The sequence below is a fragment of the Pseudorca crassidens genome, chromosome 6 (assembly GCF_039906515.1).
Source record: "Pseudorca crassidens isolate mPseCra1 chromosome 6, mPseCra1.hap1, whole genome shotgun sequence".
Classification (NCBI taxonomy): domain Eukaryota; kingdom Metazoa; phylum Chordata; class Mammalia; order Artiodactyla; family Delphinidae; genus Pseudorca; species Pseudorca crassidens.
In genome coordinates, this window is record NC_090301.1 from 82,256,190 (window position 1) to 82,277,053 (window position 20,864).

The window sequence follows — 20,864 nt, forward strand, 5'->3', positions numbered from 1 at the left end:
TTTTGAGGCTTTTGCCAGTTGAAGTATTCAATGTAAAAACAGATTTCTCCAAATGCAGCAAATTGTTTGTTCATTTACTAACCATGTTTGTTTCATGTATTTGCATTTGCCAGACAAACACTGAGAATATATATTTTAATTTTATTGCAGAACTACCGTTTCAAGGCATACCGTGAAATTATAATTTATGTTCCTGAGATTTTTGTAGTTTTAGAATGATCATTTCAATTTAGCCCTGGGTACCTTATACCATTATGCTAGGAACACTTCCAGTTTCAACATATATAATTTATTTTTAACAGATTTTGCTTGGAGTACACAAATGAAATGTAACAGTCATTACAGAGATTGTCTTAGTTCATTTACTAAACGTGAATCCGTGTCCTCCCTTTCCCTTATGTTGTGCATGACTTTCAGCTGGGCTTCTGTTCTCTGCTTTGATGCAAATTGCAGGTTGAAGAAGGAGGCTCCCAACATGAGGTCCTTTTCAGGGGACAGTTCTGGAAAGTGATGTGTGTATGTGTGTTATTCAGATATTCTGTATATTTTAGATAGTTCCTTCTGAAAAATCAGATTTCTAAATTGATTCTTCCTCCATTCTCAGCCCCTTTACATGTGGAATTCTTCTTTGCTTCAAAACGCCCAAACAAACAGCCTTGATCTTGAGACCTTTTCTCTTTGGAAGATGATGGTTTCATTTTTTGAAGTTATTTTACCTTTATTCAGAAAAAGTTATTCAAAACTCAACTTCAGATTAGAGTGTTCATTCTCTCATCAAGCAGAACAGATCAAACAAACTAAGGCAGAGATTCTGCATATACAGCTCCATGAATTTCCAGCAGGAATTACCCAGTGGTGAGCATATAAATTTAAATAATGTGAAAGCATTGTGTGATAGGCTCTGTATGGGACTTATGCTCAGCAAGTTTTGGCCTCTGGATATTTATATTGAGTTTGTGTTACCTTTGCGTATGAAATCTTTGTGGTTTATTATATATTGTCAAGCTCAGTACACATGGTTACAAAATAGTTCCTTTATTCTGTACTTAGGAGAATGTTTGAGGAAGGTTTCACTGTGTAAAGCTGTTTATTGCTTGGACAGATTTTATGTCATTTGAAACTGGAATTATGTAGAGCAATTATCAAGAGTGTAACAGAGATTTTGGATTCAGCAAATAGGCGGGGCTCAGAAATTAGGTTTTCATCAGTAGTGAATAAATCTCTCTAAAGGATTAAGGTAGGAGAGCAAGCTTTTGCAGATTTGTATTCACTGTGTACTGAGCTTTCATATGATGCCATAAGGAGTTTTAGAACTTCCCTGGCAGAAGCTAAAAAATAAAGATGGGATTCTGTGAGCGTTATGGGTTGTTAGGTGACTGCTTCAGGCTATCAAATAAAAATGGCACATGTCATTAGCCTTATGGAGAGAGGGTTTTAAATATCTTGCTTCAAAATTATGTCCTCTTTTGATTTATTCTGTGGTCCCTTTTATTTGTCTCGTATTTCTGAAAGAGGCCTGTGATGGGGGTGCCCAAGGGATCATCCCTTTTGTAATCTGACATGTTGAATTCTGTATGATCCACACATTTTTCTTTGATATTGGACACTTTCCAAGCCCTGAATTAATTCTGCTGTTTAAAACAAAACAGAACAAAACAAAACAAAAAACCCAAACAAAAGTCTTCTCGAGAGAGCAAAAAACCTCAAATATAGCCATGTGTCTTTACAAAGCAGAAGCCTAAGGATCGAATTCGAAAAACTAAAAATATTTAGCCCTGGATGAGATCCCCTGGCCTCTTCGTGGATGATGTTTTGATTGTCCTTCCAGTTTTTGTTTGTGCCCATATCCTCTATTATCTCTGATATTCAGTCTTCAGAGGAGAAAGATGACTATTATCTTCATAGGGGGGAGGCACGTGGGTAATAAGAAGGTGGAAGTGACTTCAGTGGGTAAAGATCCGCCAAGCAGTGGCCTGCAGGCTCTCATTACATAGAGGTTGGAGGAGCACAATAAAAAGATCAAATTCAGCAGAGATAAATGGCACACATCATCTTAGCTGATCGATAACCAGCTTCTGAGAGTAACCACTGTCAGCTGAGCTGTATCAGTCTCTCCTGGAGACTTACCAAGGAGTGAAGATCACATCCCTTTCAGTCTTGGAGGCCTTTAAATAGGCAGTCCTGTAGGGATAAAGGCTTGTTACAGTGATTTCTCTTTTTAATAACATTTTGAAGATCTGCTTTATTGATGGAAACAGAATATTTTCACCAGTGCAAGCAGTGTGAATTTTAAAAAAAACAAGAAAAATGATGCCATTATTGCCACATTTTTTACAGCCACCCTGCTCAACCCTAATGTTTTAAAAGGAGTTTATGTAAAGGGGAATATTATTCTTGATACAATACTGAACTTGCAGGTTGCTAAAGCGAATACTTTCGAACAGTCTGAGCATGTTCTGACTAGAACAAAGTCTTAGCGATGGCTTACAGTCAAGCATAGCTACATATTTCATTTAGACATTTCTAGAATGAAAACGAGGGAACTTTTAAGAGGCCTTAAACCCTATCTCCCCACCCGCTTCTTCAAGTATAAATTTAGATAAGTGTAATGTACAGAAAACAAGCATCCAAATAGACTTATTTGATTATATAGCTTTTCTGTCTAGGAATTATGGAAACAGGATGCTTTATTTGATCTTGGGATATAATATTACTGAAAGTTTTTGCTAAGGTTAATAAAAAGGAAATTCAATAGATACATTAAAATGTCTGAAACGGGCACGTGAGTTAGAACACTGAGCTCATTGCACTTAAAGATTGAAAGTCAGAATTCTGACGCCACTCAGTAGTGAGTATATGTGTGTGATTGTGCATGTGTGTGTGAAGTGAGAGGTTGCTCTAGGAAAAGAAATTTCTTTGGCTCAATATTTTACAGCATGTTGCTTCAGAGAAACACATTTTAATTGGCATTTAAACTCTCTGTCAATACAAATTGGTATAAGAATGACAATTTTTTCTGGAGACCATTTATTATCGTTCTTATCAATATTTAACCATTGGGAAGCAAGGGGAGGCCTATTAGGTTATCTCAAGAATTGTTTGAAATTCTGTGATAATTTGAATCAAAATTCAATCTCAGAAAACTTGGGAAACCTGTCTGACTAGAAAGCTTTTCTTCTTTTCTCCTCCCTCCCCCCCTTCCCTTCTTAAAGTTCTTCTGATTTGTGAGCCCAGGGCAAGTTTAATTATAATTAGTTAATGTTAGTTAATTAGGTAATGTTCATATAGTGCTTTGAAGATGGAAAGTGTTTTAGAAATGCTAAGTGCTATCATTATTAATATCAGCAAAGGGGGAAAATTAAGCGTGACAAACACTTTTAGAAAATGCAGAATCTGAACGTGAAGTGCTTGGTGCCATGTGACTCTCTCATTCCACCATCTCATCTCCTCCTAATGGAATGTGAAGCAGCCTTTTGTCTCCATTGTTTGGGTGTCCAGAGCTCCCTTCCTCCTTCCCTGTCATATGCTGACACTGCTCAAACAGGCAAGCAGTCAATCTTAGGCTAAACACTCCTCCAAATATATGTCCTCAATCACTTGTACTCACGTGCAGGTATGTTCACACACACATAGCCCAGCCTTCAATGTAAGGTCATGCTCATGTTTATTTCTGAACTCAGAGACATTCCATAGGCTCCCACTCTCCATATTTTCTTTAATCTTTCTTGTTCTGTATTTCAGAAGAAAATAGTAGAAAATTAAGAAGAACAAAAAGAACCACTGGTCTTTGGATTATCTAATTTATTTAAGGGACTAAGCCTGCCTAATAAAAAGTAGCATCTCTTACTTGCAAACACAAGGAATTCTCTTAGTTATAAGATGCAAACTTGGGAGGCACATGGCTTCTAAGCTTTAGAAATGCATGGCTGTCCCATGCAATTTGGCAGAACAGAAGGCATTCATAGACCATGTTATCTTTGGACGGAGCTTTACACAACTTTTTATTAGCTATGCTGAGGAAAGTAGGTCAATATAATTTCCGATGTACAGGGGAAGAAAGTGGGCCCTGGCCAGAGCTCAGTCCAGATGAGGTTGGAAGTTGCTGTTTGGAGAAGAGTGCTAACTGGAGGCAGTGTCTTCCAAACAGAAATTACATTCCTCACAGATTTAATTTTGAAGAGGCTTATAATGAAGAATAGATTGAAGCTTGGGATCTTGGAATGAAATAAATCAATGTATGGTGGTTTAGAGACTAAGGGGCAGAAAGAAAGTTCAGAGCCTACATTGCTGTCTCACACTGGACTTCTACAAAGGAAGTATAGATGATATTTGAGTGATCAAAAGTCACAGAAAGTCATATGGGAAACTCATCTCGATTCCTCACTTCTTTGTTTAGCCCATTATTCCTTGCTCCCTTTCCTTCACATAAATTATTTAGTTGGGAGTAATAACAGGGAAATGGCATGGAAGTGTCTTGGAATTGAGTTAAATTATTCCCAAGAGTCCAAATTGGTTTCTTACTGTTTGGTAGAGTAATTTGTGCATCTCACCTAAGGGCTAATGAACACTTCACTTTGGCACTTGGAAATAGACACATTCAGATTATGTTAATCAAACGTTATTAACTTTCAAGGAAGGAGGCTGGAAGAGTGGGCCAAAACAAATATGCTGACACAGAACAGAGATGAATGCAAAAACCTGCAGTTAAAAAAAAATCAACTGCACATACATAGAATAACTATGTGGTTTATTGAGACAGAGCAAGACAAGACAGCATCCACCCAACTTTAAAGGCTTGAGTTGACTAAAAACTCCATATGTATGCGGTGCTAAATATGTATGCAGTGCTAAGGCCTCAGCTTCATGTGGCAAGTGTCCAGCACCAAGGTTGAAGGAGGACTGCTCTGTCCTGGTAAGGCCTGGTAAGGCCACATCCCAGGGACTGAGTTTTCCTGGGCTTTGAATTTTGAGAATTCTTGAGTGTCTTAGGAGGAGTGAACAAACTTGGAGGGATTTAGCCTAGAAAAGTGAAGATTCTAGAGATAGGGTGGTCATTTCAAATTAAATAAAAACTTTTCTTTTCAATACTAAAAGCCTAACATCCGGAGGAGAGATTAGGCCTAGAATGGCTGTGGCCAAAGAAGAAATAACCTGTCAAACTATAGTTCTGGACTTTAAAGCCCTCCATATATCGATCCAGCCCTCCCCCCTCATGCTGGTCTTCCCTGCTCTCTTATCAGAATCCTTTACCCATCCACTTTGTATTGCCTCACTTTTTTCCAAATGTACCTTTCTAGTCACCTGGAGGGCCTCCCCCACCTTTATGTTGTCCCTACTACTTTTCTGTCCAATTGAATTCTTCGAAGTCTCAACTTTGGCTACATATTAGAATTATCTAGAGAGCTTTAAAAAGTTCTATGCTTGGGCTCCTTCCAGAGGCTTCTAATTTAATTGGTGTAGGGTGGAGCCCAGGCATCAGTATTATTTTAAACTCTCCAGGTGATTTTAGTGGAAACCTGGTGTTAAGGGCCAGCAGTTTAATCCCAACTAAACTTTGGTGATGCATTACTCTATTTGACTTGTTCGCATGACCTCCCGCAGGAACACTCACTTGTAATTAATATAATGTCTGATTTAATTCATTCCACAGGAAAGAACTACCTGCTTTATACTGTTAATCATCTTTCCGAGTGCACACATCTCATTTCTCCACTTGAATCCTAAATCCCTTGGATGTGTTTTATGTTATATATTCCTTCCTCTCCAGTACAGTGCCTTACACTTCATACTGTGCATGTGTGGATTTTTCTTTAAATATTATAGAAAATTAATAAATATTTCATACTTAATTGGCAAATAAAATATGAATTTTGATAGTTGATACTAAACTTATGAAAATCATTATATACAGAAGTGTATGTAAAAGAAGGATGGGTAATGAAAGTTTAAATTATTGAGTGAGAAGAGTATTTGGGGTTCATTCAGTTTTGCAGTATATATCATGGACAGTAATTGTGATGGTTCACCAAAGGTGACACCCCAAAAACACAGAATAACTGGGTTTGGGTGACCCTGGCTGTGGCTTAGCATGACTTTACTTGTGGGAAGTTGGGACATGAAGCTGCAGTAGCGTGCAAGATTTATTTTCTATTTCTGGCCAATGAGACTATCTTTGCTTTATTGTCTGAGACAGGGTGGCTTTTTGAATCATTGGACTGAATTTTGTTTTAGCCCTACAGGTGGATTTGTTCAAGCCAGAACAAAAACGACACGCCAAGAAACTGATGGAGTAACTAAACTGTTAATAAATTCCAGTGCCACCTAATAATAATACTTTGTATTTATATAGCCTCTTTCTTGGAGGAGCTGAAAACACTTTATAGGCACTGAAAGTTAATCAAGTTGGGAATTTTTCAATCATAGTGGGAGTGAGATCCAGGGCTACAAACCCCCAAGCTGTAAAGTTTGGTTGCTTTATTTACACATGTGGACCCTGTTAGTGTGGGGACTTTAAAAAGTCTGAGGCTCTTTGGGCTTAGAGACATTGTAACATGAAATGAGCTGAAATTCACCTCTGGCCAGCTGGTATAAGGATCCAAACAATGTTTAAAATATTTTAACAAATGAAAACATTAAAAAAATAATATGCAGCTGTCTGGCATTACTTTGTAACCATGACAATTGCTGAAATATAATAATCCCAGTGTTTCTAGTTATTATAAGAATAATTGTGAGGATGGAGAGTAAATTTTACTTTTTTTGTTTATTGAAAATTTCTTGTTTCTCTTTAATATGTATAATCTGTGAGCAATAAAAGGGATTGGAGAAGTAGAGTTTTCCACAGCATAGTTAAGAGTAGGGGCTAAAAATAAAGATCTTGTGACAAAGGTGTTAAGCGGTACCTTGATTGTTTTCATAGCAATTAGGATATTTTATGGAAGAGCCCTTTCAATAAGAGCTTTCAAATATGAACAAGAAATGTTCGCTGTGATGGAATTTTAGAATTTTGGTTAATAGTGAGAATCATGCAAATGATCCATGTCATCAAAGACTGATTAGTTGTGTGAGCTTAATCTTCAAACCTGTGCCCTGTGGTCTGTTGCATTCCTTGCTTAAGAACTCCTTTCTTAGCTCTTGGACTTAATAAGATTTGCTTGTTTATTGTGGAGCTGGATTTTGTCTAGGCAACCACTTTCTTTTTCTGGGGTCCTGGGGACTCAAAATGTGTTACATGTAGCAAGGTTTTACGTATCTTCTAAAGAGGCAGATGGAGTTGATTTTAGCATCTGCCATATTGTAGTGGAATGGGTCTTCCAAAATTAGAATATCAGCTCTTCATTCAAAGAGACTTTGTAATTCCAAGTACAATGCAATGAAAATTACTGGGCTCAGTAAGCATCTGTTGATTGATTTTCTTAATACAGTGTTCCCCAGGGTGAGATGAGTAGCGTTGTGAGGGTCAGGATGACTTTGGGCGGAGCTGGGACCCTACATTTAACAAAACTCAGTCACATAGAATTCTTTTTCCAATCCTCCTTCCATTTTTCTAATTCTGTAAAGGAGACAGGCTTAGCTGGGTACTGGTATTTTTTTTTTTAACATCACTACCTTTTAATCTAAAGGAGAAATATGGAAAAAAAGAAAATATTAAATAAAAGTACAGGTGGTATGTGTATATGTCACAAAAGTTGGTGTATGAGAATGACTGAATTCCCCTACTATTTGGGTTTATTCCTAAGTCTAACACTTGTTTTCACTTCCTCATCTTTGTAACCAGTTTTGCTTAGTATTTGTTTCATGTTTGACTTCTCAGTACCCCTAGAGTATATGTTCATGAGTGGCAAAAAACGTTATTTTCTTCTAATTTCTTACCAACTATCTAGGTACAAGGGTATCCCTTTCTCAAAGTTCTGTGAAAGAGTTCAGCCTCCACTGTGTGTGATGAATGAACTTTTCACTCATGCATTTAGAATAATACTCTCTCTTTTTTTTTTTTTGCTGGATCATATTGTTATTTTATTTTTAATTTCTTTTTAAAAAATTTTATTGGAGTGTAGTTGATTTACAGTGTTGTTAGTTTCAGGTGTATAGCAAAGTGATTCAGTTATACATATACATGTATTCATTCTTTTTCAAATTCTTTTTCATATAGGTTATCATAGAGTATTGAGAAGAGTTCCCTGTGCTATGCAGTAGGTCCTTGTTGGTTATGTATCTTATATAATACTCTCTACTTACCGTTCTTGGGAGAATTGGGAAGAGAGTTGTTCTGTGTTCTGTGATTCTGACAAGGAATCTTGGTTGAGAAAGGTTTTTGAAGTTGTTTTTTGTCAAGTCAAACCTGTTAGGTTAGTTATCTCTGCTTTGAGAACATACAGCCATGGAAAGAAAGGGAGGAAATGTCAGGGACCAGAAAGAAAAGGGTAGAGGGTGGAGAAAAGGTATGGGTATGTAGAAATGGCAGAGAGGGAGAAAAAGTGAAAGAAGAGTCCAACAAGAGCAGGGGAGGGAGATAGAGGACAATGTAAACACACATTGTGAATTAATATGTTTGTTTAGGGAGTACTCAATGTTAACAAAACTTTTTTAAAGTATTTTGAAATAAAGATAATTTATATCCTGAGAATGTTTGTTCTCAGGGGCTTAGTGGTTTCAAAAGGGGAGGCAGATCTGGGCTCAAATTTTGTCACCTGCAATTGGCTTTGTGACCTTGGGCAAGTCATGGCACTTTTCCTCTGAAATGCGATTATAGTATCTGTCTTATGGGATCACTGGGAGGATTAAATGATAGTTATTATGGGCAAATAGGAACTTTATTACAATAAAACTATCAAGTGCATTGTAGAGCTGGAGTCACCAAACCCCAGAACAAACACAGAAAAGGTTTCTTTAAGAAGCCAACAAATAGTTGGAAGGAACATGGGTTTCTCTGCTCTTTTCCTCAAGAGCACTTTCTATCTCATGTTGCTGATGCTCTCTCCCTGGTTGCAGAGCAGGGAGCCTACTGCTACCACTGTGAGCTCATGATACCAGGCTCTGGAATCTGCTTCTGGTCACCATCCAAGGGTTGACTTTAGGTGTCATGGGGTGGGGTCATTGAGCTAGTTGCTATAATGTATATGTCGTGTGTTGGTGAATGTAAAAATGAGCAAGAGAATTTCTTCCCCTCAGCTAAACTGTGGCATAAGAGAATTTTATTTCAGACATCCTTTTTCCTTATTCCTTCACAGCACATCTGCTTTTCAGGTACACAGGATCATTGTCTTAAATCTCCTCCCTGTTACCACTCAACCTTCACCCTCACATCAAAACCACTCTCAAGAAAGCCGCTGTTTAGACTTTGTGTGAAATCCAGTTAACAGTATTACCTTTCTCAGGTGTGTTTGCAATTTCAGGTTTATTTTTTTGTTTGTTTATTTTTTTAAATAGTTTAAAAATATTTATTTATTTGTTTGGCTGCACTAGGTCTTAGTTGCAGCACGTGGGGTCTTCATTGCGGCATGCAGAATCTTTTCAGTTGCAGCATGTGGGATCCTCAGTTGTGGCATGTGAATTCTTAGATGCGGCATGTGGGATCTTCAGTTGCGGCATGTGGGATCTAGTTCCCTGACCAGGGATCGAACCTGGGCCCCCTGCACTGGGAGTGCAGAGTCTTAGCCACTGGATGACCAGGGAAGTCCCTACAATTTGAGGTTTTTATTGCATGTTGTAGAACTCTACCCCTGTTAAAAGGATTTCAGAAAACTTTAGAATTTTCTGGAAAAAGGCCCATGGAGGCAGGGTCTCATAGGCAGAATCCTGGAAGAGAGCCATGTCCTCAGGCCTCATGGGATAGCTTTGTGGGCTTGTCCTCAGTACTCAAGGCCAATGTTTCCCAGAGCAGTCCTCGTTTCAAATATTCTACCCTATGTATCAAACCATTTTCTTATTTTGCTGGGTTCGGTTTGGGAAACATAATTATGTCTGGTGTATAGTAGGCACTTAATTCTTATTTTAATGGATTTTTTAGATAGCAATGTATACAGGCAATGTATATATATGTAAGTGCCTCCATCTGTTGGTATTAAGTTGACCCTCTACCCTTCCTGGGGTAACAACAGTTCCTGACCCTTTTCAGGCCTCCAAGCCTTGTAGCTTGCTAAGCACATTCACAGCAGGCTCAACTCCATGCAGTAATTTTATCTATCTATCTATCTATCTATCTACCTACCTACCTACCTACCTACCTATCTCTCCAACTGTCCATTACAAAGAAAATAGAGAGGAGGGAGTAGAAGGCTTTCAGACGTTTTCTTTGGACAGTTCAATATTTTGGATAACTCTTCTGACCTTGCCTCTTCAAGAGTCCAGGCTTAATAACTTTTAGGACAAAGTGTGAAACACTGCCTCTTTCAACAGTGCATGGTGCAGGGGCCTCTTGAGATTTGCTGTTGCAGGCTGCTAGCACTTAGTTTTGGTGTTTTGCTGCTGTTCTGGGTTTTAAATATTTTAATGAAAATTTTTATTGTGTTTGTGGACTGGCTTTTAGCAAAGGCTGCAGTTTAAAAAATTCTAATAAATGAATGCGAGATGTGTGTAAAGAGAATTAAAACTGAAATCTAGCTAACTCATACAGAGTATTTTGTAAAACCTGGTGGAACCTGATGTTTTTGAAGGTGAAGTGCATGACTAGGTACTGGAGAAATAGATTATTCCTCTCTTTCAGAACTTCTACAACCACAAAGAGTCTGCACATTCTTAGTTGGTTTGGTGAGTATTTGTCTCCTTCTTTCAAGTGGATTGTTATTGTAATGGGGTCTCCATGTTTCAGAGCACTGCCTGATTACACAAAGAACAAAGACAGGGCTTCCCTGGTGGTGCAGTGGTTGAGAATCTGCCTGCCAATGCAGGGGACACAGGTTCGAGCCCTGGTGCGGGAGGATCCCACATGCCGCTGAGCAACTAGGCCTGTGCATCACAACTGCTGAAGCCCACGTGGCTAGAGCTGGTGCTTCGCAGCAAGAGAAGCCACTGCAATGAGAAGCCCGCGCACTGCAATGAAGAGTAGCCCCTGCTCGCCACAACTAGAGAAAAGCCAGTGCGCAGCAACAAAGACCCAATGCAGCCGAAAATAAATAAATAAATAAATTTATTAAAAAAAAAAAAAAAAGAACAAAGACAATGAAGAAAGTGATGACTTACCTGGAAAACCTAGCCTTGTGTAACTGTCTTCTTCCTGTTGCAAACAAGTGATGAAACCTTATCCACAAGAGCTCTCTGTTTATAAATTTTATGCATAGGCCTAAATATCTAAACCTAAGCATGAAACATTTCCATGAGCAATGCAGCTCATTTTGTGAACTATAGTCTTTCCTCCCACCTCTGGTTTTGATGCCTTAGGGCCTTTCCATAAAAAATGAACTTATGCAATCCAGCTAGGTGGTTTTCACAGTGCTTTAAAAATGCATTCTTTTGTGGTGTAGTGGTGCCAGGAGCACTGTAGGATTGTGTGGGCTTATCCCTCTCTGTGCTCCCAAATGTGGAAAGATAAATTGGAAAATAATTATGAAAAGTGATAGTGCTGTTCATTTCCCTCAGACTGATTCCTTGTCCTTCTCAGGCTCTTGCTCAGCATAGTCAGGGTAAGCCAAAGAGATAATGGGGCAGGAAATTGGAGGGTGGGAAGAGGGGAAAGACCTGGGTATTCTGCCCTTTGTTTCAGTGTTTCCAGCTCCCAAGCAGCCCCTCCCTTTGTGATCCCAGCTCCCCTCTGGCAGGATTGCCTGGATCCAGTTGTCTCCAGGCTGCTCCAGCCTCTGGGATCTGGTCGTACCACCTCCCACTTCCCTTCCCCCATTTGTAATTAAAACAACAACAACAACAACAACAACATTATTTTCTTATACATACTGCATGACATTGTAAGAAAAAAAAAGAAAATAAAACCGTACCAAAAAACTGGTGAATTACCTGAAATCCCACTATCCAGCAATAACTGTAATCAACATATTAGTATATTTCATTCCTGTGTTTTTCTGCTATGAATACTTAAAAACTGGGAATGCTTTTGGAAACAACTACTAGAAGCTCGTAGTGGCTTCTCAGGGCTATAATTCATGGGTAGGCTTCTGTGTTAAGAGCCTGTGCTATCAGGATATCAGCCCAGTTCCCAGGACAATGGTCACAAAGGCCCCATCTTTGTAGATGGTGAATCTGAGGCCAGTGAGGTAATTGTGTGACTAAAGCCACTGATGCAGCATCTTCTGTTGCTTTCTGACTCTGAGAAGTTTATGATTTCTCAACTGTGGCCCTGACTCGCAGAGATTCTGATTCCATAGGTTCTGGAGTGGGGCCAAGGAATCTGCATTTTCCCAAAGCTCCACAGGTGTCGATGTGTAGTCAGGTTTGGGAACCGTTGCAGTAGGAACCTTGTTATGTTCACACTGACTAGTACAGTTGTTTAAACTCATGTGGTGCATGGTCTTTATAAAATTGTTTTGTTCTTTGAAACGTCAGTGCTTTAATCTTAGGGTGGTTAAATTGGGAATATTCAGGCCTTTCTTAGCCATGATGGGTCTTCCTGCTTCTGGTTTTCTATAGAGGTGGTTTTCTTTGCTTGTGGCCTTGCCTCATTGGGTGCAGGCGAGTCTTGTCTTTTAGAAGCAGAAGGTGGGTCTGTGATAACCAAGAGGCAAATTCTGGGTAACATTAAAAAAGGTCAAAGCTCCTGTCTGGATCCCTCCCATCTCCTTTTGGGCCCTGCTGGCTCTGGTGTCGTAAGGTTTCCCATGGCACTCTACCCTGGCCTCTCTGTTAGCATGAGTTGGCCTCTAAATGATAAAAGGATATAAAATATCTGACTTTCCCTTTTCTTTAAAATACTTTAGTCCTAGGCCTGATTTCCTCCGTGGCTAGGTGGTTAGCTAATCTGAACTCATATGTTTGTGGAGGAAAGGTGACTGATTAGATATCTATTGCCGGGGGGGGAAAAAAAAAAAAACTAACCCAATACTGAGTGGCTTAAAACAACAGACATTTATGATCTCATAGTTTCCTTGGGTCAGGAATTTGGGAGGACTTCAGTTAGATGGTTCTAGCTTGGGGTCTTTTATGAGGTTGCAATCAAGATTTTGGCTGGAGCTTCAGTCGGCTCAAGACCTGATGGCAGTTGGAGGATCAGCTTTCAAGATGGCTCACTTACATGGTTGTTGGCTGGAGGCCTCAGTTCCTCTCCTTGTAACCTATTCACAGGGCTGCTTGAATGCCCTCATGGCATGGCAGCTGGCTTCCCTCAGAGTGGGTGATACAAAGGAGTGAGGAGGAAGCCACACCACCTTTTATGTTCTAATCTCAGAAGCCACTCGGTATCCCTGTCACTTCTACCACATTCTTTTAGGTAGAAATGAGTCACTAAATACAGTCCACATTTAAGGGAAGGGGAATTGGGCTCCACTTTTTGATGGGAAGAATATAAAAGAATTTATGGATGTGTTTAAATCTACTAAAAGGGTTAATATGCTAACCCTGCCAGATGCCATATTTGCATACTAATAAAGCCTCAAGCTTAATAAATCCTGGAGCTCCCTTCTCTGACCTATTGACTTTAGAGAGGGCACTAGGCCTTTAGAGAGGAAATAATGGGGACATTTCAGTCTCTGGTTGATTTTTAATACCCTCCCTTGTCTGTGATATACACACAGGCATGTGTGTGCACGTGCACGCACACACGTAGTTACCGATGCTAATTCTGGATCTGATCCATATCTGGTGAGTCATCTGATCACTGTAGCAAGCAAAACTTTCTCTCCCACAGGGCCTTCCCCACCCCCATTCCCAGTCAGGCACTGGTCTCTCTGGTTTCTGACTTTTATTTTGAATACTTCATCCTGGTAATCCTATTCTTTGTCCTGAGTTTGGCCTTGAAGAAAAGCAGAGCAAGAATTGGACTGACATTTGTAAGGAGGAGGAAAATCTTTTCCTTCCGCCTATGTATTCAGGAGTTGTGATATCCCCTATATCCTAGCAACAGTCTTGGAGGTGAGGCAATGCTTTGTGAGAATCAAAGCAAGTCTGACTCTAGCAGTATGCGTATTGAAAAGGCCTTTGAAAGATGAAAAAATTGTCAATTATATGTCTTTTAATTGGATTCCATCCAAGCCCTGCCTGAAGGAATCCCATTTGCGTGGTGTCTGAGCAGGGACAGGAAGGGAGGAAGGAAGCCTGGAACCAGGCATGCATTGCCCAAGTGCATGAATCAATTCCTTTTGACGAAGATATGTTTCCCAGGCTAGGTGAGTGAAATGTGCCTGATGGATAAACCAACGATTATGGTTTTGTCACGCTTCACTCAGGATATCACGAGTTAAAGGCTTGTAAATCACCTGAAAAATATGCCATTAATCAATGGTAAAGAGGAATAAGAAAGCTTCTCTGTGTAGGTCAAAGTTGCAAAGGAAATTGCAAAGGAAATTGCCGTAGGAGGAGTCTCATTTCCCAAACCCTCCTCTCTGTATCTAGTCTAAGGAAGACACGCTTTTGTAAGTCCCTTGGAGTAACGACTTCATTATTATAAGATATATAGGAACAGTGTGTGGCTGATTATTACAGAGTGGCATGTTTTTTGTTTGTTTGTTTGTCTTCCTAGGATCATAGATGGAATCTTGCTTGGTTTGTTATTTCATTTAGGTGTGTTTATGAGGGATGTTAATTAGGAAGAGCATGTGGCACTGTGTAGTTTTGTTATAAAGCATCCTTTTCTGAGTGGTTACTGAGTGCCAGGCATGAAAGCAAGGCCTGTTACTTACATTATTTTACTTAACCATTATAACAACCCAGTGAGGTAGTTTATTACTAGCTCTATTTTTTATAGGTGAAAAATTTGAGTTTCAAGTGGGTTAGGTAACTTGCCCAAGGTTACATAGCTAGTAAGTGGCCAAACCAGAACTTGAATTCAGGTTTGTTGGCTTCCAGTGCTCTGTGTACTCTTCTTTGCCTTATAGCTATAAATGTTGCTTGAACTGGGACGGTTACAAAAATCTCCCACTTCCCATGAGGGATGGCTTCAGGCTTTTCTGGAAAGCAGTGGAATGACCTTTTCTTAGCATCTTAATCTATAAAATGGGCTAATGGCTGGATTAATGTGGGGACCAAATGAGATATGTTAAAGCATTTCTTAAACTGGAAAGTACAATTTAAATATAAGGCATTATGCTCTCACTTCATTTAGAACCTGCTTTGTGTGGTCAGATTAGCTAGTGAACATGTAGTGGCTGCTGGTTGTATTCCATTAAGACTGAATGTTTGCAGAGTTTAGGTGATGACAGGATTTCCACCTAGTGCCTTTGTGTTATTTTTTGAGGATTGCAAAGTAATGCGTATTAAGGCTGGCTGAAATTGTCACAGCAAAAAGGTGTCACTGTTTGCATGAGTTCTGTACTCTCACACGTTGGGCGTTGAGCTATGAGTAGTAAATCACCACCTTTGTAGAATAAAAGCTGTTGCCCATTTTCAAATATTAAAATCCAAAAGAGGCAAAAGAAAATGTGTGAAGATGATTTAGTGCAAAATGCAGGAATGACCCTGAGTTTCAAGTACAAAAGGGAAAAACAACCTCGGCTCTTCTCCCCATATAAATTCAAGTGGGAAAGAGCAGTATACAATGAAGTAATTGATATTAATAACATGAGATATTTATAAGATGAAATTTCTCTTTGTAGAGAGAAGGTCCTGAATGCAAAAATGTAAAATATTTATCTTCTTGCTATTTGCCATTGTTTGTTTTAAAAAGTGTTGTCTCTAGTTCATTACTAATGAAGAAGACAGCAGAACACCATCATTCTTGAGATGATTGTACAGATTTATAATAATTTATCATTTCTAGGTGCTTACTTTTGTTTAGTAGTTTTCTGTGCATCAATATCTGCAAAATGGAGGCTATCAAAATTGTTCTTATTTAATGAATTCAGGAATTCTGCATTGCACAGAGATGAGCTTCCTATGATGCAATACGTTGAGGAAGGGGTGTATAAAAGGACTTGGGTTTAGGTTTATTTTGTTGTCTAATATGCAAAAGCCCCTAGTCCATTGCTTCTCACCACCTCATCTTTCAAAGTAGACAGCTGAAACCTAAATGAACAAACCAGTGGGTGAAGGAGCTGTAACCAGACCCTGGTACTCTGTTTTTTGAAGCTCAGTTTTGTTTAACCCTAGCGTGTCTCACATTGATCCGCTCTGAGCACTACATTATCAGGGGAGCTGCTCTTCCAGCCTCTCCTTTGCTTTCTGGACAGAGGAGCTGAGCTATGTAAGGGATGGTGGGTGTGTGGAAGTTTGAATTCAAGGGGAGTCAGCCTTGTAAAAGATTTCAAAACTCCTTAAGCATTTTTTCAGTCCACAACATTTGCATTGGCTTTATTCCCTGCCCACCTAATCATCATCTTATTGCCCATCAGACAACACGTAAAAATGCCGGCAGCCACAGCTTCAGTTTTCCCGAAGCTACCAGTTCCTGTAAAGCCAAAGGGAAACAGGAGGGCTGAGCACTCTCGGCTCAGTTTCTTATTTGAATTCGGCCCAAGTTTTTTCTCTTTCCTCCAGATTGCTTGTAGTCTCTCTAGTCACCTGAGCTTATTTTTGAGGCTGGTGCGGATGGTAGAACACAGGACCGCGTGCCCACGTGTAGCTGCAGGGGCCAAGATGGTGATGTAAGATAGCTGGAAGCTCCCAGAATCGGCAGATGGTTGTAAACAAGGTGCAAAGTGAGGCTGAGAGTGGTTCCCAGCAGGGAGAGTGAAAGATGCAGGTAAAGCACAGGAACAGCTGAATCTCCAATCTCATCTCTAACGCCCCTACTTTAATTCAGTGCCATATTGGTTTGCCCCTAGTTAGGACTGGCTGCTTTGGGGTCAGGACAACAAACATGTTTCAGACCTTGTGCTACATGCTGGAAAAAACAGTCAAGGATAAGACGCATTCCCCGTCCTCCAAAGAGGTCATCACTTTCATCAGCGTCACCTGGGTTTTATCACTCTCTGAAACTTCAGACACTTGAGCTTCACTCCAAACCTGCTGAATCAGAACATTGTGGGCGGAGGGGACGGGGCGGGGGGAGGTTGGGTCCAGGGATCTGCTATTGAAAAAAGCCTCTCAGGTTAATCTCCCTAACGTCTGAGGGAAGGCAGGAATGAGATCTTGGATGGCCCCTGATTAGAAATGGAGGGACACTTGTGTGTCCTAGCTGGGGACAAGCCCTAATGAGATCCTGATACCTGGAGGCACAGAATCCTTGACTTGGGAGCTATGGGGACTTGTGGGTGATTTGCTGGGCTTCTTATTGAAGGAATTATTATGCAAATGTTGAGGTCACTGGGCCTATGAGCGGTGCTAGAGGAACCTGGTATAGAGACCTCCTGGAAGTGTCCTTGAGTGGGTAGAGGCAGTGTGACCTGAGATGTTCTAATTTACCTCTCACAAAGCCACCTGTGATCAATGGGCAATTATCAAGTGATGGTGGTGGTAAGAGGCAGGAGAGACCACCGGTTAGGGGAGGATTTATAGAGGATGAGGTGCTTGAGCCGTAAGCCTGAAAGCAGGAAAGATTCTTTGATGGACTGGCCTAAGAGGAGGGCCATGAAGTGATGGGAGGAGAAGCATCGATGAGGCAAAGCATGAGACAAATCATAGAGGGTTGCTTAGAACTTATCTCACCATATACATGTTGCACTCTGTCATTATTGTGCAAATGTAAATATAAATTGCATTAAGGGGCTTGCTTTGATGGTATGGTATGTAGCCTTTTGATTTTAAGAACCCTTGAAGGACAGTGCATTATGTCAGCACAAACACTGTAGTTACAAAAGGAAGCCAGTTTTTTTTTTTTTTATATATCTGAATTTCTGAGACAGGCAAATGTATTAATATACAGAAATAGGGAGCCATTTACAGATCCTTATCTCTTTCTGTATCTTATTGCCAAGATGTTCTTTATTTATTATTTGTTTTATCCAGAGAGAGAGAGATGGTTTTTGAAATTTAATGATCCAGACGGTTAGCTTTTCTGCCCTGATCAATAACTTTGGACAAACACCTCCATCCCAGAACCTGCTGGGGACCATTGCTGGCATATCTGGGGTTTGGGACCTATGAAGGAGCATGTGGATCAGAGATGTCTTCCCAGAATATATCTCGAATTCTTTATCAATCTTAAGGCATTTCTAATGAATTCTTAGTATTTACTGTTTGATAATATTTTGGGGATTTGGTGAAAATTGAGCTATGTTTAAATGGGAGAGAAACAGAGAGAGAGAGGAAGACGGAGAGAAGGAAAGAGAGAGACAGCAAGAGAGAGAGAGAGAGAGAGAGACCTTGAATACTACACTCCCACCCTTTTCCTAGATCTGGCCCTAGCCCTGCCCCTTCTCAGAAGCTACTTTTCCTTGAGATGCTGATGGGTGAAAGAACTGTACCAGATATGCATTCAGAAGAACTGGGTGATAGTGTTCTGTGATGTGTGGGTTAGAAAGTTGGCTTAGAGAACTTGCTTTAAAAGAGTCTTTTAAACAGAATAAAAAGGCTTTAATGTTTTGAAGAGAAAAGAAAAGGTGACTTTTGTGTGCTTCTTAATGCATATGTGTAGCTTTGAATGGATATATTATAGAACTCAAGAACAAAAGACTAAGAAATTAAGGATCATAATGCTTAAAATAGATACCACTATTTTTTTTTTTTCTCACTTTAGGCAAAGCAATCTGCTAGGCAGGTGAGATTTCTGAAATAACAATAAAATATCCAGAAGCCTGGGAGGCTACTCCTCTACCAGTAAATATTTCCAAATGGACTTTTGATGAATATTTTAAATTTTATCCTAGCAACATATAGATAAGCAAAACTAGGGAAAACAATCTTCTGATGCCCTTCACTGTTCAAGCTGCCCAAAGTGCATGGAGAAAAAAGGACTGTGATGCATTTAAAAATGCTCTCCTACAAAATCAAATCAGTGCCTAATTTTCTGCTTTCTTTTTAAGATTACAGATTTGTCTTTTGTTTTTGAAATCAGTGACAGCTAGGAAGGAAAACAAATCATCCTGGGTATTTTTATAAGCTATATAATTGCTTTTCTTTCCTCATCTGATGAATTTCTTTTTTTACTTGCTATTACTGCCATTAGACCATAAACAGAGATGGGATGAAGCCTTGCTAGGGTTCCAGTGAGACTAGTATACATAGTTGAAAAAGTATCATCAGAACTATATGTATATAGTGTCTGAAATTGACCCTTAATATATGCAGATATTCTGTTTCTCAGGAGGAAGTAGTGCTTATCTCTTAGAAGGTAATACTCTGATTTACTCTGTTTTTATGTTTCTGCCTAGTATTGTATTTATGTCTATTTCTTATCTACCATATTGTAAACTCCTCAAAGGCAACAGTTCACTGCCCTCTTCAACACCTTCAGCTGTGCCTTGCTATTAGCAAGATATAATAAAATTTCTTTAACAAATGAAAGATATAGATAGAAGGAAAATAAATAATGTAGGCCTGCCTACTTTGGCATAAATAATGGCATTGGCATAAATAATGTAGGCCTTCCTAAATCAAACCAAACTATGTGGTTTGATTTAGAGGGATACCAAAAAACCCATTGTCCCCAAATATATTTTCTCAGATTTGAAATGTCTTCATTTACTTTCACTGTTTTAGGGTTAATTTATTTTTTTTCCCAGAAGGCATCTGCTAAAACAAAAGTTTTACCTGGGAAGAACTTTGAGGGCACAGGACACAGGTGCATTTTGAATGGGAAAGACTGGTAGGGAGGGTGTGAAGTTGGGATGCTGTTGGAGGGGATGGTCCTAGGCAGAAGGCATCTGGGAGAGGAAGCTACTGAGGGGAAGTAAGATGGTATCAAAAGAGTTGTATTTTGCATCTTTCTTAAGAGTCACAGTGTGACATATAGAAATTTTAAAAACACCAGGTAACCAGAAAATCTTGCTTGTTAGGTTTTGCAATGCAGTTTGGCCTATATTCAGAACTGCCAGCTCACAACATAGACCCCTATGTGTGTATACCCCCTTTCACGTGCAGTTCCAATGACTGCTCTCAGCAGAACTGTAGATAGCTGTAGTCAGGCCAGGTGAGCTATAACCTGTACGGACATTCACCCACTCTAGATCACCAAGAGTTGATTCTGTACATAGGAGGAATTTCCAAAAGCATTTACTTCCTCCAAAAGACTTCAGCAGGATGTAAACCCAGAGGGTGATCCTGGGGGACCATAACAATCCTAGAGCTTTCCAAAGAGGAAGGAAGCTCTGGCAACAATCAGAGGCAATGTATCCCAAGACACCTCCCCACTGCATCCTCCATAACCCCCTGTCTGCTGCTTCTCCCTTGCCATTTTTCAGAGCCCTTTACGCAGTTAGCAAGGGACTCAGATATAAAGGGTTGGCAGGGATTTTGTCTATTTCTGCCTTTCAGAATCCCTAATTGGGAGTATCCAGGGTCACACAAAGTAGATGTTGTTAGACAACATGTTCCAGGACAGACTAGTCAATCAAAGATCACGTAGCTTTTGGCAAATATATAATAATATTTTAATGAGTTTTCTTTGAGTACATAAATCAAAAGCTGGTCAAAAAATAGCTTAATTCCCTTTTGGTAGCAGAATTGGGAGGAATGATGGAGAAGATGGGTGAGAATGAGAAAGAGAGAGAGAGAGGGTGGTAGTCCCTGGGTACTGCTGCTATATTGCAGGGTCTGTCAACATTCCCATTTCTGAGGCCTCAGGGGACTATAATTTAATGTAACTATAAAAATTTACCCTCTGAATTGAACGTTATCACCTTGGAACTTATTTTTCTCATATTTTGCATTTTTTTGAAGAGGGAAAA